The 18,805-nt window shown below is 33.1% G+C and overlaps 1 long non-coding RNA gene across 1 annotated transcript in view; it reads left to right on the top strand.

The window, feature by feature from the left end:
• The window catches only part of LOC129146491 (uncharacterized), a 473,759-nt gene that overhangs the window by 253,631 nt on the left and 201,323 nt on the right, over window positions 1–18,805 (top strand). Inside the window, exon 2 of the long non-coding RNA XR_008553288.1 lies at window positions 5,397–5,538. This is a non-coding gene — a long non-coding RNA (uncharacterized LOC129146491). The remainder of the gene's footprint in view (window positions 1–5,396; window positions 5,539–18,805) is intronic.

Below are 18,805 nucleotides of genomic sequence, written 5' to 3'. Positions count from 1 at the left end.
TGTGGCTGGATGCATTATTGATAAGTGCAGTGGAACTTCTGCTGAAACTGGTGAAATGGTTATTTGGTGTCTGAGTCATGGAAAAAAAGATTCTTGTGGAAACTTCATTATGCCTTTTCTTGCACATGGCATGTGTTTGATTACTTCTGCCACCTTCTTAATGTTGATTGTCACTTTATTTTCTTTCTCCTTGAAATTGCTAGGTATCATTTAATGCAGAGAATATACCCATCTGTAGTGTAAATTATGCATGTTTTTATTTTAGCTCACTAGCTCTCAAATCCAAATTCTTTTTCTGAACAGCAAAAAGTTAATTTTACATTTATGCATCTTTCCATGTGCTTTGTGTTTAGTTAGATAAAGTTTGAAAAGCAGTTCTCACTTTGTTACTTGTCTCTTTTAATTTAAAAAAGAAGAGTTGAAATATTTTCTGTATTTCTTTCCCCAAATGAAATCTAAGTTGCTACATAATGACCTTGAACCAAATGTACAATTGAACTACTTAAAGCAGTCACTATTAACTTATCTCATATCAAAATGAAACACAGAATAATGAATGTAGTTTTTATCTAATTTCATTTACTTTTATTAGACTTATGCACTTTAAGCTCTTAAGGTTTCTTCCATCCATTTCTATGGACTTGGGCACAGAAGTCTATCCCAGTGCTCTGCCTGACAATAAGGGGTCTCCCATGGTCAGTTGGTTGCCTTTCTGAAAGGACTCATTATTACTAGAGAAAATTGTATTCATCCAACAGCAGAAGCTAGGAGACATTTCAATTGAATAAGTTTACTGACCATCTAAGATCTGAACCAATACTGACTTTCCTTTACATAACAAACCCACTTACTGACTCTGAAACCTCACACATTTTGTATACCACTGAGTATATCATGTCCCTATATGATTATTAGTAAAATCTAACAACCTTAAGATATAAACATATAACTATTGCATACTTAGAGGAATTCAGATTATTTTATTATCTAATAAACATGGATTTTCATATTTACTTAAAAATATATAGCTATGATAGTATACTGATCTTATCTTTTAAGAAAATAGCTGTATAGCTTTTCTTTTTAATTAAATAATTCTCTGATTATAGTCAACCAAGATCTCTATTGACAAATGACTGCTCTATAGGTCTCATTATAATTTTCCTAGAATATTAACCAGCAGGCAAATAATGTAGAGGAAGGCAGATCAGGCAAATAATGTAGAGGAAGGCAGATATTTAATAAGTAAGTACCTGTCTTGTTTTTCAGTGACAGTTTAATTATTTATACTCATTCACTAGTCATTCTAGACCTTTTAGTTGAGTGATTTTTTTTTTTAATCAAGAAATATGTTAAGGAACAAAGGAGCCAGAAAAACTAAACCAAAACAAAACCTAGAACTCTGACTGCAGAATTGAAGCAAGCAGAAAAAGTGGAAGATGGATGATTATTAGTGCTATGGTGGTGTGTGTGGTGTGGTAATTATTCTAAAGAGAGTTGAATCAATACCTTTTATTTGTACTAAAATCTTCATTTAACGTATATTTGCCTACTATGTCACACTTTTTTAACCCTTGATTTTTATCAATGATCAAAGTAAGGAAAAAGATCTGTCCTTGTGTATGTTTTATTCCAGCAAGTATACTTGAAATAAAAATAATAAATAAATTCTGCGTAAATTAAAAGGTGATAAATATGAAGCAAAGTAAAACTGTGTTAGGAAGGGCATGAGTTATGATTGAAAGTATTATTTTAAATAGAGTGGTGTGTATACCCTTGATGAGAAGGTGATTGGAGGGCATGAGGGAGTTAGACATATGGATCTGGGGAAAGAAAAATGGTGTAGGCAGAGACTGGAATACACTAATGTGAAAGCATACACATGTGGTCATAGAAAGCAAGATGTCTATAGTTGGAGAGGTGTGAGACAGGAGAAAAACAGAAAATAATGCTTAGAGGGATGAGTTTGAGGTGTGGGGTTCATAATGTGGGGATTTTGATCATTATAAGCAATTTCATTTCTACACAAATTTTTGAAAATGGAAATACTCTAACCACTATTTGAAGGATCACCCCAGATACTTTATCTTTAATATCTTGTAATGAAGGAGGGTGGAGGGAGATTAATGAGGAGAGGTCATTATAATAATTCTGGCCAAAGCTCTTTATGACTTTGACCACAATTGTAGCAAAATATTATCAGAATCTTAATGTATGTTTGACATCATTGAGAAGTTTTTTAGAAAGCAGATTTTATGATCCACTTAATGAGGCAGAACTACTGATTATTCTAAGAATTATATTTTGCTTTATCAATTAATTTTATTTGATCCATTAGCATAGTTTATTTAATCATCACAATAGATTAAATTCTAAGAGTAAGTTGGATCCATTTTAGACTACCATACTCAAATATACATAGCTACCATCTTAACCATAATGGCCATGATATTCTATATTCAAAAATAACAAGGATGCAGGTGCCCTTTGAAATTAATGTTTCTGTGTCATTTGGGTAAATACCTAGGAGTGAAATTGCTGGATCATATGGAAGGTCTGTCTTCAGTAGGTCAAGAAATCTCCACACAGTTCTCCATAGTGGTTGGACCAGCTTGCATGCCCACCAGCAGTGCAGGAGAGTTCCTTTTTCTCCACAACCTCGCCAACATTTGTTGTTGCTAGTTTTTTTAATATGTGCCATTCTCACTGGTGTAAGATGGTATCTCATGGTAGTTTTGATTTGCATTTCCCTGATTACAAAGGATGTTCAACATTTTTTCATATGCCTGTTGGCCATTTGCATTTCCTCTTTGGAGAAGTTTCTTTTTAGCTCTTCTGCCCATTTTTTGACTGGATTATTTTCTTTGTTTTTGTTGAGTCTCATCAGCTCTTTGTAGATTTTTGTTATCAGTCCTTTATCATTAGTGTTGGGTGCAAAAATGTTCTCCCAGTCGGTGGGGTTTCTCTTTGTTTTTATAATTGTCTCTTTTGCTGTGCAGAAGCTCTTTAATTTGATGTAGTCCCAGCTGTTTATCTTTGCCTTCACTATCACTGCTTTGGGTAATGGGTGATGTGTCTATAAAGATGTCTTTGAGGTGCATGTCATGTAGTGTTTCGCCTATTTTTCCTTCTGTGTATTTTATGATTTCAGATTTTATGTCTAGTTCTTTAATCCATTTTGAGTTGGTTCTTGTGCATGGTATGAGGTAGTAGTCAAGCTTCATCCTTTTGCATGTGGTGACCCAGTTTTCCCAGCACCATTTATTGAACAAACTTTCTTTGCTCCAGTGCATATTCTTTGCTCCTTTGTCAAATATTAGTTGACCATAAATCTGTGGGTTTATTTCTGGGTTATCTATTCGGTTCCATTGGCCCCTGTGTCTGTTCTTATTCCAGGACCATGCAGTTTTGATGATTATGGCTTTGTAGTAAAGTTTGAAGTCTGGGAGGGTAATGCCTCCATTCCCTTCTTATTTTTTTTTTCAGGAGAGCTTTGGCTGTTTGGGATTTTTGGTGATTCCATGTGAATTTCATCAATAATTGTTCTATTTACAATAGCTAAGCTATAGAAACAACCCAAATGCCCAAAAGTAGATGACTGGATCAAGAAGATGTGGTACATATACACAATGGAATATTACTCAGCAATCAAAAAAGATAAACACATGCAGTTTGCAGCAATATGGATGGAGCTAGAAGGGATCATGCTCAGCGAAATAAGTCAGAAAGAAAAAGAAAAATACTGGATGGTCTCACTCATAGCAGGAATTTAGAAAACCTAAATAAGAGACCAGGAAAAAGAATAATTAATTACAAAGTAAAAGTCAAAATCAACAAGCAACTATAAACCAGAGATACACTACGGTGGGGGGGGGCGGTGCGAGGAAGGATTAGGGTCAAAATAAAGGGGGGTGCAATTGTATGGGGAATGTTACCAAAATGAAAATGCATACATTGTGCAAAAATAAAAAATGATGTAAGAATTATGTTCTCTTCATTTGTTCATTTCTGATGAATGCAATTAGTTGCATAGGGAAAAAGGATGAATTATAAATTTGGCCATCATAGAATCTATGTTAACTTCATCAAAAGTGACAATATTATTCTATGGGAATAAGCAAAATGTGACTTGCACATTTAATTTGAATATAATATGAAAAATCATGGTTTCCTTAATCAGTCAGAATAAAAATTCAATGAGATAAACACATATCCAACACTACTACCTATACTGTTTTTAACTTCAAAACTGATCATAAATATATATGTATATAACATTAAAAATGTCATGTAGCTTCTTTATGTGATACACTTAAGTTCCCTCATTTGTGTATTATTAAAATATACAATAAAAAAGTCAATACAAATATTTCCCACTTTCATTATGTTCAATCATAGTCCAATTTTATGTTTTCCCCTAATAGTTAATTTTTGCCTGATTGATATTTGCTGATATCAGAGGATTCTTTCATTCAGATTTATAATCTTCATATCCATATGCATTATAACAATTATAATACCTTACAATCATGTACACATATAAATACATATTTTACATATCCTAATAATACATTCATTATGCATTTTAAGCATCAAAATAGTTTTTTAAAACTTGATTAAAAACAGGTATAGTGCCTTTTAAAAAAAATAGTAAATTTGCCTCTTTGCAAACCATATATGAGGCCCTAAAGAATTATAGACGTTAAAGTAAATCTTGTATAATACTATTTACTAGCATAGTTACCTAACTTTTAGGGTATTTTCTAATATTTCCTGCATTATAAAATTATTGTTTATATTATATTTTCCATATGCCCATTATCATAATAATACTTTGGATATATTGAATAAAAATTTTACGTAACAACTCAAAACATTTAAAACTATACTTCTTTATTAAAATTGTTGCTCTGAGATATTAAGAATCAAGTATGATTTTTTGCTTAATGGAAAAAGTGGATCTTTTGGTTAGTTTATAAAACATAGTTGTTAGGTGTCTTACTTTAACAAAGAAAATGAGAATACCCCACATTTAGTAGGAACTAGTGGAATAAGAGGGTTCACATGCCACCCACTCTTAACAACTTACACCAAAGTGGAACAAGTGCATTAGTTGTAAATGAAACTTGAATTTGTGATTCATTGTTATATAAATAAGAGTGTTATAGTGATTTTCACATTTACTTTGGCAGAGTTTGATGCTCCTCAGTGGAAACATCTGTAGGGAATTTAATAACACATATTATGACCACCAATATTTGTAAGGACAAGTCTTAGTGGATAATGAGGATATTGTATACCAAACTTCTCTTACCATAAACTATATTTGTAATTGTGTTGTAATTGAAAGAATCAAATCATATGACTTGAACAAATTAATTTTTCACATAACACAGAAGTCTTGAAGAAAGCCATTCAGGAGAGCTCCATGTATAAAAAGGGACAGACCAAGTGTTTTCCTTCCACTTGCAAGCTGTTGCCATACCTCAGAGTCTAGGATGCAGAAAAGAAAGGTGGTGATCAGCTGGCTCATTCCAGGTATGTTTGCCCCTTTATAGCATAGGTTGTCCCTAAAAATAGCTTTCAAGATCTTCTCAATTTAGTTTGTTACATTGCATTGTCAAGAACTTTGTCACGTGTCAATGCTTAGCATCGAAATGGCCACGAGAAAACACTTTTCTACCCCAAACTAAATTAGTATCATATTAATGAGGTTAGAGGACAGAAAAGATGCTGAGCAAGAAATTTTACTGACATAAGTCATTCTTACATCATTGCCATATTATGAGGAAAGTGGAATTTCATTGTATTAAGTATATCAATGATAATATAACAATTCAGTTACCTGTTTTTTCATTAGAACTGAATACCTGTGATTTGTGGGCCATACACTATTCCATTAACTATCATTAATTCATCTTATTCTATTCATGACACTAGAATAATTTTTAGAATGGTAAAAATCACAACACGGGTCTTTCTACAAGGCTGGTGCTTCCACACATGACAACTGTCATACTTTCTAGAGTTCAAAGCTATAGTTGTAATCTTTAAATTCTGACATACTCATGTTCAAAACGTATTTTTAATTGGCAATATATAACTTAAGTTTAATGTCAAGTATTTGGGGTCTTTATTTAGCAGTCAAAAACTTCTGTGGAGATGAAAGAGAAAACAAGCACAAAGAATGTATCAAATTGACTAACTAGGATTGAGAAAAATGTTTTGGGGGCTACTGTGTTCCTCTTGAATCATAGTAGTGTCTATGAATGTCTACTGATATTAATATTCAATTGATATAATAACTTATTGCCCTGCCTTATTGTCTGTATGAAGCTGTGAAAGAGGAAGTTACAACATAATTCTTTCTAGATCTTCCAGAGTGAGGCGAGCAAGAGAGTGAGAGCTTGAGTGTGTTGAAGGGGGAGGGGAAAGGGGAGGGGGTCAGGGCTAGAGAAAAGGGGGAATGAGAAGGGGAGATAGGAAGGGAAAGGAAGGGGCAGGGTAGAGGTAAGAGAGATGGTGGCTGCAATGGTGTTCAATTTTGGCATTTACTAACATATCAACCTAGTTATGAAGACAAAAGTTGCCCCAAACTTGGAAGGTTGAACAATATAGAATGTTGTGTAAGAATGAGCTTCAAACTGAGGAGTTAGGATATTTTATGGAATTGGTTTTAAACTTTCTGCCTATCATTTTTGTGATCTTAAATCACTCAATTCTGTCTTTAATCCTGTTTTAATATAAACACTATAATAAGAAAATTATATATTTGTTTTCTAAATATCACATAATTTCATAAGAGATGCCACTTGGCATGACAAGTTACAGAATAAAAGAAAGCTATTCACAGGTAATTTTAAAGAAGATTTAGGGTATACTATGAACTGGCATGGTTAAAGGAGGTTAAGGTGAAAATTAAAATCTGCAGGTAATTTAGAAAGATGGATAAAGATCAAAGATGTGATTTCTCTGTGAAAATATCACAGGCACAGAGATAGAGGAGAGGATAAACAAGCTTACAATGTAGGATAACTCAATTTTAGAACTGGGGTTCTATTGTATATTTATTATATTTATTTGGTGACAATTTTGGAAATATGGAAACATTGAAAATCTCATTAATAATGGACTTTTTGTAGGTAGTGAGAAAGCCTTAATTATACTGGAGAAGGCTCTGTACTTGGTGAGATTATTGTTGTTTACTTTTCTCTATTGTGGTTATGTTTTATTCTTTCAATAATTTTCCTTCACACTGTCCACTATATTAGAGGGAATTGTGGCATTTAAAGAAGTTATACAAGGAGAACAGAATTAAAATAAATAATAAACACAAAAACCATATAATTCTTCAATTTTAAGCAAAAAATTCCTATTTAGAAAAATTTTGCAGAGTATAAGAATAGATTATCAAGAAGAATCACGTTTTTCTTTTGAAGACCAGAATGTACGTAAATAGGAGGCAAGAGTTTTAGGTACTGTAACCAGGCCCTCTTACCCTCTTGATTTGAGAGGAAGAAAAGTAATGTTTTTATTAAGCAGGGGCAAAGGGATTTGTGCCTGCTTTCTGGTTTTTTCATGACAATGTCCTTGAGATATCTGAGAAGTTCTGGTAAACTGTTTTGTAGAATATCATTCATTTGGTGCATGTCTGATGTTTTCCCATGATTAAATTGTGTTTATGTCTTTTTTAGAAGGAAAATCTTTCAATATAAAATATCACATAAAAGGGAGATGTAGGTTTGGAATACAGTTTTATAATTCTCTCTCTGGCTTATTTCATTGAGCATAATAGCTATGTTGCCATCCATATGGTCATAAATTGCAGGATTTCATTTTTCAGGACTGAGTAATATTCCATCATGTATACATAACCTATTTTCTTTATTAATTTACCTGTTGCTGAACATGTAGGTTGTTACTGTTTTTTGGCTATTACGAATAATGCCATAATAAATAAATTTCTACTTTTTATACACCCCAAGTTAGTTTCCTTAGATTCCATAACTTACCTAACTTTATAACAAGTAGATCCTGATTTTTATATATATATATGTATATAATTCTTACATCTTTTTTCATCTTTGCACAACATATGCATTTTTGTTTTGGTTATATTCCCCATACAGTTGCACCTCCCCCCTTGTTTTGACTCTAGTCCTTCCTTTCCCTGTCACTCCCCCCCCCCAACTCCATAGTGTGTCTCTGGTTTATAGTTGCTTGTTGATTTTGATTTTTACTTTGTAATGATTAGTCTTTTTCCTTTTCTCTTATTTAGGTTTTCTAAATTCCTGCTATGAGTGAGACCATCCAGTATTTTTCTTTTTCTTTCTGACTTATTTCACTGAGCATGATCCCTTCTAGCTCTATCTATGTTGCTGCAAACTGCATGTGTTTATCTTTTTTGATTGCTGAGTAATATTCCATGGTGTATATGTACCACATCTTGATCCAGTCATCTATTTTGGGGCATTTTGGTTGCTTCCATTGCTTAGCTATTATAAATAGTGCTGCTATAAACATAGGGGTTTATAGTTGCTTGTTGATTTTGATTTTTACTTTGTAATGATTAGTCTTTTTCCTGGTCTCTTATTTAGGTTTTCTAAATTCCTGCTATGAGTGAGACCATCCAGTATTTTTCTTTTTCTTTCTGACTTATTTCACTGAGCATGATCCCTTCTAGCTCTATCCATGTTGCTGCAAACTGCATGTGTTTATCTTTTTTGATTGCTGAGTAATATTCCATGGTGTATATGTACCACATCTTGATCCAGTCATCTATTTTGGGGCATTTTGGTTGCTTCCATTGCTTAGCTATTATAAATAGTGCTGCTATAAACATATAGGTTCAGGTGCCCTTTGGAATTACTGTTTCTGAGATCCTGAGTTTTATGAGATGAAGTCAATAATTAAGAACTCAACTGCTATCAGTAAAGATCAAATTGAATTGTAAAATCTATTATTCTCTATTATGCTTTTTAATGAACATGGCACCCATACAAGACTGAAGCACCATATAATTGATGCTATTTTATAGCTATTAACAACATAGAATAACATAACTAAGATATTTTAATATATTTTTATATTTTTTCAGAAATGAATAATTACAAAGTAGGAAATGTACATAGAAATATTCTCCTAACACTTTCAAATATAAAGTTCAGAAATCACAAATGATACTCTGAGATTGCTAAATTAAAAAAGGAAACATGCTGTTGTCCTGTTTAACTTATTCATTATGTCAAAAAATTGGTACAAATTTTTTAAAACTAATTGTATAATTCTTTGAAGTGAGAATGAAAGCAACACTTTTGGTAGATATGTATTTTTTTAATCTTAGATCTATCAGGCAAATCTGGAGAAATTCAAGTTATTTATTTCATAGTTTTTAGAAAGTATATATGATTTATTTTTGCAGTTATTTTAGGCATATACATCAGTGGTTCTAAATGGTTCTATGAACTGTTGCTTATCATTCAATATAATACCTCTCTAGTGTTAAAACATTCATCACATCAATGATTAAAATGGAAAGGCTCCTAGATAAATAATGTAATTCTGTCATATGTAGGTTAGAAAAATGAAAGTCAGAGGGAAATTATTATCTTAAAAATTTGAAGACATGTGTGATAGTTTCCAATAAGCTTGCACCAAAATACGAAGAGGCATACATACCCAATATAATACAGAAACAACACACAAAAACATATAGAAAATATACTTAATAAATTTTAGGGTTAAACATTCTTACAAGAGTTAAGAGAAAAAGAACCAATCTAAATTGTAAGTGGAGGTTATAAAGAGTTTCAAATTAGATTATCTTTTGAGAATTAAACAGTAAAATCAAGATATAATCAACTTGGACAGGAATAGACAACTTATCTTAAAAAGACAAGATTCTCTCGGAAGAACAAGCTTTGAATGAATCTTGATTGCATGAATTCACACATCCAACACAATATCAATATCAATCAGAAAGAGAGTAGGTTAAGCATGAAAAATAAAATAAGCAGAGTTCAGTATCCAATAATCACTGTCCATCCAAGAACAATCCAAGGATGTGCATGTCATAGACCAAAGACTTTTCCTTCCAAGTTGGAATAATAGTTTCTTATAATTTCATCATGTATTCAAATCTTATGATACGTTCCCTGGCTTTTTTGATTATGTATTTATGAAGACATCTTAATTCTTTATCTATTGAAGTATCTGTAGAACATTTTAACCAACCCAATGACTTAGTTTATATACTAACCTGAGCTGTTCTAATTGTAAATGAGTAGCAACCTGCTTGAAATTTGACAATTCATGTAAATCAGCTAAAGTGATAATGTGTTGGTAACAGGCCTCAAATGTCCAATAACAAAATTTATGCCATAATATAGCATATGTTTTATTGTTTAATATCAGAATCATAGATTTGATTATTATTAATTGACACTTGTTGGCTGACCAATCAGAATTGGAGCCTGCAGAAATCAGGCAGAATCTGAATCATCTCCTAAATTTATCATCTAAAAAATTTGAAGTGAAAGTGACCTAGCTACAGTTTCCCCACCATCACCACATTAATCACAGGAATGTCTGTATTCTTTGAAATATCTTACATTAACTGGAATTATTGAGTAAGGCAGTTATTGTAATTCCCATTTTATATATGAGAAAAGTGAGTTAAAACAAAGTCATATTAATTTTTTTTCAAGTTGACACACAGAATGAGTGGATCCAGCCTTCCTAAGTAAGGGTGCAAACATATATGACTGTAGAAGGAATAAATAGGTAATTGTGGTAACGCACATCTGAAGAGGTATAAATCTGTTCTCCTAAATCATATACAGTATTGTAAACAAATCTTATCTTTATAAAAATTAAAAATAAATGCTATGACTGAAAAAAAAGTTGTAATGAGGACTGTTTACACTTGTTTTGATACACTGCCAATTTCCTACAAAAGGACAAATGTTCTGATTTTATGTGAAATCCCTTCATTTTAATGTTTTCTAATTGAATATAAGTTTTGAACATTAGAAGCTGAATTAAACATTATATATGTGTATCTCTTTTTCCTATGGGATATAAATTTATGGCTTCTGAGCCAAAATAAGTACTTCTTCCATTTATAGTCAAACAGGTTTTTCTAAATTCATAGGAAAATAATTTCTAGTCTGAGATTTCTCTGATGAGACCCTTAAGTGCTAAAACTCTATGCTACTCAGTGCTAATCTATGCATATGATTTAGAAGATAGAAGAACAAGTGTCATTGGCTTTTTTGTATAAAAATTTGAGAGGATATCCTACCTCTTTTGAACAAAATAATTTAGATGAACATGAAGGCAAACAAAGAATGTTTCTAAAGAAGTTACCTGTTACTTCACCACAAAAACAGGTGGGTGAAAATTTTCTCAGAAGTTATATTAAAAAAACCAACCCTATGATAATTTGGAATGTAACTGCTTTTATTACAGAAATCGCCAAAAGACAGAATCATAGCTTAGAACATAGATAATTTGTGGTAAAGATGTGATATAGGTGATTATATATAAGTAGAATGCTTAGAAATCTCTAAGTTATCCTTTGGTGTGTGTTCAATATTCTTAGTATGCATTTTGTTTGCTTTTCCTAATTCCAAAGTCAAAACAGCTTTCTGAGTTGGAGAATGCAACTGGAAAGTGTAATTGCACTAAGATAAACAGCACCCTGTGGACAATGACATTAGAAAGTGTGATACACTTAGGTGTGATACACTTTATTCATATATATTCTTGCTTTCCCTGAAACTTGCAAGAGGGAGAGTTATTTGTTTCCTTTTATAAATTTGCATTAGTGTTACTCAGGATATCTTTAAAGGGATCTATCTCTTTGCATTACCAAAAGAAAAGAATATGGTCCTTCTATCATAGTTCCTATAGAAACCATAAATTTATCTTTTATGTCATCTACATAATATACGTTAAAAGTTTAAAATAGTTGTTCTAGGTTTTATTTAAAGGGAGAACATTCTTCAAATAACTCATTTGAAATAAAATGCTAAGGTATGAGACTATGTCAGTCAGCAAGCATCTTGTGCCAAAATATTATAGAAGTATAAACTACAAATTAGGTTTTCATAAAGTTGAAAGTTAGATAAAAAAGACATGAATCTGATTCTCATACTTTGAATGCTGATTTGTGCTCATGACTTGAAAAGAGTCATCTCATTTCAGTAAAAATTCCAAACAAATAGGCAGACAAGTGCATTCTACAGCAGTTTTCCCTGCTGCATATAGAGCTGCAGAGTGACGCAGAAAGCATAAAGGTAGGTCAGGGCAAGTGAATAATTCTCAGTTGAGAAAACAATTGACTGTTGACTGTAGACTGGGCAATTTTTCTTCAAGTTTCCCACCTCTTAAGGGACCCCACCTAAGAGACAGTGTGAGCCCTATTGTGAACAAATGAGATATCCATCTTCAGATCAACTCCACTGAGGCTTCAAGTAATATCAGAAACTGACCCAATGGTGCCCTAGATACAACACTTCCAAAAAAACAAGACTTGAAATGTAGTGCCTTTTCTTTGCTTAAAAAACAGGGACTTACTGTGTTGAAAGACAGAAACTAAAATCACAAAAGCACATTACTCTGAAAATGTGTAAAATTCATATCACAAATACAGATTAATCAAATCTTGCAGATAGGGGGTCTTTCTATTAATAATTTTCCTAATTAGAACCCCCCTGGTGCTAGCATTTTTTGGCCCAAAGATAATCATTAATTAAGCTACTGATATAGCTTTCATTTTAAAATGTAGAGGATGTTATGTCATCAAGTTAATAGCTATTTATTAAGTACCTACTGTGTGCCATTTACCTACAACTGAGTTAAGAACTGCTACTTCCAAAATGAGGTTTGTTTGATGTATTCTAATGATAGGATGATAGTTGCTGGAAGGTATCAACAGGAGCCTCATTGATAGACTTCACCTAAATCACTCCTGATTGATGGCTAGCTCTGCTGTCCTTACAGATCTTCTAGGATAGAAGTGTTACAAACTCATTAGCAAATTCTATAAACAAAAAGTTCTTCCTGATAACCAGTGTCATCATGGAGCCCAAATCTGTTTTGTCTAATTTTGCCATTAAATTTGTAAACAGACTATTAACATGTTTTCATAATTGAAATGACCTGAACACAACTATTTTCCCATTTCGTTCTTGCTTCAAAGAAAGATGCGTCCCTTTCCATATCTAAAACTAACCCATCGCAGTCCAAGTATTTTTCTCTCCTCATGGATATTACTCCATTTTTCCTTCTTTCTTCAAAATCAACTGACCCTTTCTTTTAAGTCTGCGTATATGGCCATGTGTCTGTCATATTATAAAAATCCCATTTTCATCCCATATTACTCCCACTATTTGTTAGCTTTTATTTTCTAAATCCTCCCCAATTTATGTTGCTTTCTCTTCTATTAATTCCTTAACTCTTTGTGAGTTGACTTTTCTCACCACCATGCAAAAATTGCTCTTGCTAAGATCACTAATAGACTAACTGCAAAATCTAATTATCACTTATTATTCTCACATTATTTGAATGTACAAGATATTTAATGATATTGACCACTATTAAAATGACTGAAATTTAAATCAGTTCAAGATAGTCTCCATTAAATTTGCTTCTTTTACATGTTCTGACTACAACCTCTCCTGATTGAGCTTTTTCCCCATTACTCCTGACATTACTCTTGTTTACGTTTATTCTTTCTCCATTTACTTTTTAGGTATTGGCATTACTCAAAGTCCTGAGCTCTCGTCTCTTCTCTGTGTGTATAGTGTTTGCGGATAATCAATGCACAGTCACAGATTGTGCTGCTACTTAGTTGTAGAAACTCCAAATCCACATTCCAACTGAAACCTTTTTCTGTTTTTCAAGCTCCAAATGCCTCCTGGTACTCTTAACCAGTTAAATACATAAGAAGGCAATTATCCCTATTTCTCCTTGGTGGGGTCACCATTTCACTTGTTTATACGCAAAGAAATGAGTCACTGTTGTTTTCTTTCTTTCCCTTTACTGTCTATATCTGCATAGATTAGTTACTGTTCTGTTACTTACACATCATCTCCATTATATGTCCCTTAATCTCCAATCTCAATATCAGTTCTTGGTCAGAACCACATCACCTCCAAAGTCACCATTGCTTTCCTTTTCTACTAGTTTTATCTTCCCTAACATTGCTCCTTTTTACGTCACTACCAAAATTGTTTATATTTTTAAGAGTATTCCTTTTCAAACATATACTACCAACTTATTTATGAATTATTATTGGACTTCAATGCTTATCCCTGAGAGTTCATATTTCGTATTTTAACAGTTTAAATAATAATCTTGTTCCTGCCAGATTTTTCAATCCTATCCCTTGCCACTCACCACTGAAAGTTTTCTACATCATCACACAGACGCATCTTATGTCTTAACTATATCAAAATATTTTAAAGTCCCCATTTGCAATTGCCTCTGGTAACTGGGACAGATCTGGCCACTAATTTCACTCACAGTTATGGCAAATAGTTCTATGCAAACTCTGTCTCATTGCGCTACCTGAAGTGCATCAAATGTCACGTGGTGTTCTGTTGGACAGCTTTCTCCCGTGCCTCAGGAGCTCTGTTGGACCCTGCGCCATCACAAAGACAGTGTGGGGATCCTCTCCTTGGTTAACCCATAACCAATAGTGGGCAGAAATGGTGAGTTTAATGTTCTACTTTCTTGATGGAGTGGATGATATGGAGAACTTCCCTTTGTTTTGCAGAGGCACTGGCAGAACTGAGTCTTTATTGCCTGCAACAGAAACTCAGCAATGAAACCTTATACTAACATTTACCCTTTTTTCCTTTCTTACTGTGCCCTCTCCCTCAGTCCTGTTTAATAAGTCACTTATTCCCCCAAGTTTAATTGCATGCATTCAAAGCATTTTCTCAGGTTTTACTTCTTAGGACCCAAACCTCTGCTCTACATGTACATTTGTACATGGCATTATCCTCTTTTAAAATCCCCTGTTGACACAAGATTTATGGATATAAAATTTCATAACCTCCCACACTACGGTTTGTAGCATGTATTGACTGTTTGGCCATTGTCAAACTTTGTAAAATATCACTATTTTCCTTAACATTGATAGTCACTATTAGCTTATTGACATCTCTTATTACCATTTTTTGTATTGAATGTTTTTGTATTGAATAAGTGATATTTTTTTATGATTTATTATGGTGACATTTTATTGAAGGAGATTAGGCATTTTTTTATGTCATTCATTGATGTAATTAGGAATTCTTGGTCATGGCACACGGGTGAATTGGTGGTGGGAATTCCACAGGAACTATACCTGAGATGATAAAGCATACATTGTATAAAAAATGAAGAATTATGTAAAAAATATATAAAATAATTTTAAAAAAGAGAAACAGAAAACCAGAATAAAGAGAAAAATAAAAGTACTCTTAAACTAACTTTTAAGAATAAACAACCATAAAATATACCTAAAAGCATTTAAAAGCCCTCAGAATAACATGTGTGACTAGAAATCAGCAGTATTTGTAAAAAGATCTCCAGAGATTAGTGAAGTAGTGCCAAGTGGAACCAGAGGCAGCAGAACAGAGTGGCCAAATGGAAGATCTTAGAGACTGAAGATTAAGGTATATCCAATTGCCCGTTAAGTAGAACTGAAAAATATGTTCAGAGGCCATGAAAGCCAGAGTTTTCAGCAAATACTCACACATGGAATGAAAAACTGTAAACATACACCCACACACACAAAAAAAAAAAAAAAAACACGGACACAACACAGAATCAATTAAATGCACATAAAAATGGAGACCACAATCTATATGGAGATGACTGAACATGGGAATATGGCCAGAGATTATTAGAGATCAAAACACATAGGAAGAAGAACCAATTAAAGAAAATGCAAAATCTTAATAAAGTCCTATAAAGAGTGACAGTTATCAAATCAACTTAGGAAAAAAAAAAACAGAAGTTATCTTGATTTCATTGGAGGCTCAGGCAACTTTGAATAGTTGTTTTACCAGGGAAATTCCTCCTACTCACTCAAAAGAGTAATCTCAAGGTATCTGTAAGAAATATATAATAAAGTCAGCATTCTGTAAATTAATATTTAAATAATGGATATTTAAGCATTTTTTATTTTAATATTTCTTAATTTAATTGAGGTGACATTGGTCTACTATAAGTATAATATTTAGAGGAATTGGTTCATACCTCCTCAGATGAATATCGCCTCACCATACCCATATATATATATATATATATATATATATACACCTTAACCTATGTTTAGGTAGCTACCTAACAAATATATATATATATATTTTTTTTCCATGTATGGAGACTATACCCGAAATGATAAAGCATACATTGTATAAAAATGAAGAATTATGGGCCTCCCCTGGTGGTGCAGGCGGTTGAGTGCAGCGCTGTGAAGCTGTCGGCAGCCTCTGCAGTGCTGGTTCGATCCCTAACCACTGGCGAGGGTCCTACATGACTCGGCAGACCTCTCCTGTCTTGCCCCGCCCGCTGCTCCCCTCAGCAGTGTATTTCAGTCAGTCTGCCTGTTCTGTTCCCTGCTCTGTCTCTGGTGAATCCTCTCACCCTCCTGTGTATCTGGCCTGTACCCCAGTTCTTGTATAAATAAATCTTTTTTAAAAAAAGAAAAAAATGAAGAATTATGTAAATATATATATAATAATTTTTAAAAGAAAACCAGACTAAAAAGAAAAAAAAAACTATTCTTAAACTAAATTTTAAAAATAAACAGTGAAATCATTTGGCGTTTTTCGTTCTCCTTCTAATTTATTTTTCATTGTACAATTTTCTCCAGTTCCAATTGCCACAAATGCCAATAGTTCATCTTCTCTTTTTCTGCTGGGTAGTATCCCATCATGTATATAGAACATATATGAAGAATTCAATTATCTGTCCTTGGGCACTTCGGTTGTTTCCATAACTTAAGACAATGTAAATAGAGCTGCTGTGAACAAAGGTGTGCATATGTCCCTTCAAATTAGTGCTTTTGCATTCTTCAGGTAGTTACCGAAAGTGGAATTGCTATGTAATTTAATATATCATAGGGTCTCAGGTTCAGAACATGGCATCTTGAAGGCTACTATTTAACCTATCACTGTACACTATGGTTCCAAGGGGAGTGATAACACGTGCAAAATGCATTCACCACATCCTAAGACCTTGAGTACTAGTTCGTCTAAAATGTTCCTTTGATGAATTTTACAAAGATAAATCTTGATAAAATAGTATTTTACCTACGATTTATCAGTTCAAAATACCAAATTTTATCATTTAAGTTCATTGGTTAAAAGTACTATTTTCTATATAGATTATAAGATAGAAGTCAGCTATGCCACTTGCCTTTATTCCATTCTTCCAGTTTCCAAAAGCATTTTCCTCATTTCCAAACATTTAAACCCTTACCAGAAGCACCTTTAACACTCACATTTCTGCCACAGACTATTTGAGTATTCTCTAAAATAATAGATTTTTCCTACCATGTCCCCCACTTTTTACTGAATTCTTGTTAGTGGTACCCTCAACACTCACAGTATTCAAGGAAATCTAGGATTTTTTTGTATCACATTAATCTTAATTCTTCCAATCTCTGCCCACTTTCCAGTTCCAAAGCTACCTTTCATTCCTTGGCATGTGTTGGAACACCATGCCGTTTGCAGGTATCAAGATCTGAATTAGTTTCCTATTGTTATTCAATGTACAATTCACAGTTCCCAGGGATTAGGATGTAGGCATCTGGACATCATTTGGGGAGCCAATATTCAACCAATTATATCATTAATAGGGTAAAGAAAATTAAAAAAAAAAACAAACTCATGGACAGCTTGATAAGTCGGGAAAAAAATGACAGATGCCAACACCTATTCATAATAAAAATCCTAAGCAAACTAGAATAAGAAACCTGATAAAACATCTCTGTGAAAATCCTACAACTAACTTCATACTTAATTGTCAAAGTTAACATGTTTTCTTCATATGATTGGAAATAAGAAAGGAATGTCTGTTCTTACAACTTATATTCGGCAATGTTCTGGAGCTTCTAGACAAACAAACTAAACCATGTATGGCAATTAGAAAGTAAAACTCTATATAGATGACAAAATGCTGTATATAAAAACACAGAGAATAAGAACTAAAAAATGGTAGGGCTGCAGAATATAAGATTAATACATGAATATAAATTGTATTTCAAGATACTAAAAACAAAAAGTTCTCAAATGAACTTTTGAAAATAATTCTACTCAGAATAGCATAAGAAATAAAATTCTGAGGAAGAAAGTTAACAAAGGGATGTACTGAACACCATTGAAGTAGATTAAAGTGGATATGAATACATGTAGAAATGTTTATAACTCTGCCTTCTGCCTTTCAAACAGAAAACTCTCTCTCCCTACCCAGACTCCCATACCCACCCCAGGGCCGATGAGCCTCTCTTGCCCTTCCATTCACATATGGACATTCTCCCTGCCTTGCTGGGATCCAGCAACACATGGCAGCTCTGCCATATCATTCTGAATGAGAAACCTACCTTGATAGCCTTTCCCCGACTGACTGTAGACTGAAATATTGAGGAAGGAAAACAGAAAGGCAGGGAGGAGTGAGTAGTGGGAGAAAAGAAGAGATGGAGAAGTGTTTATTATCTTTCAAAAGTAGATATTTTTTACTTCAAAATCTTCATTCTGCTTCTCTATATAAGAGCCACAAGGTATAATAGTACTTTATCCCATGT

The sequence above is a fragment of the Talpa occidentalis genome, unplaced genomic scaffold (assembly GCF_014898055.3).
Source record: "Talpa occidentalis isolate TD23 unplaced genomic scaffold, MPIMG_talOcc4v2.1 talOcc4.2, whole genome shotgun sequence".
NCBI classification, from domain to species: domain Eukaryota; kingdom Metazoa; phylum Chordata; class Mammalia; order Eulipotyphla; family Talpidae; genus Talpa; species Talpa occidentalis.
Note: the sequence above shows the minus strand (reverse complement) of the source record. Positions and strands in the feature narration are given on the sequence as shown.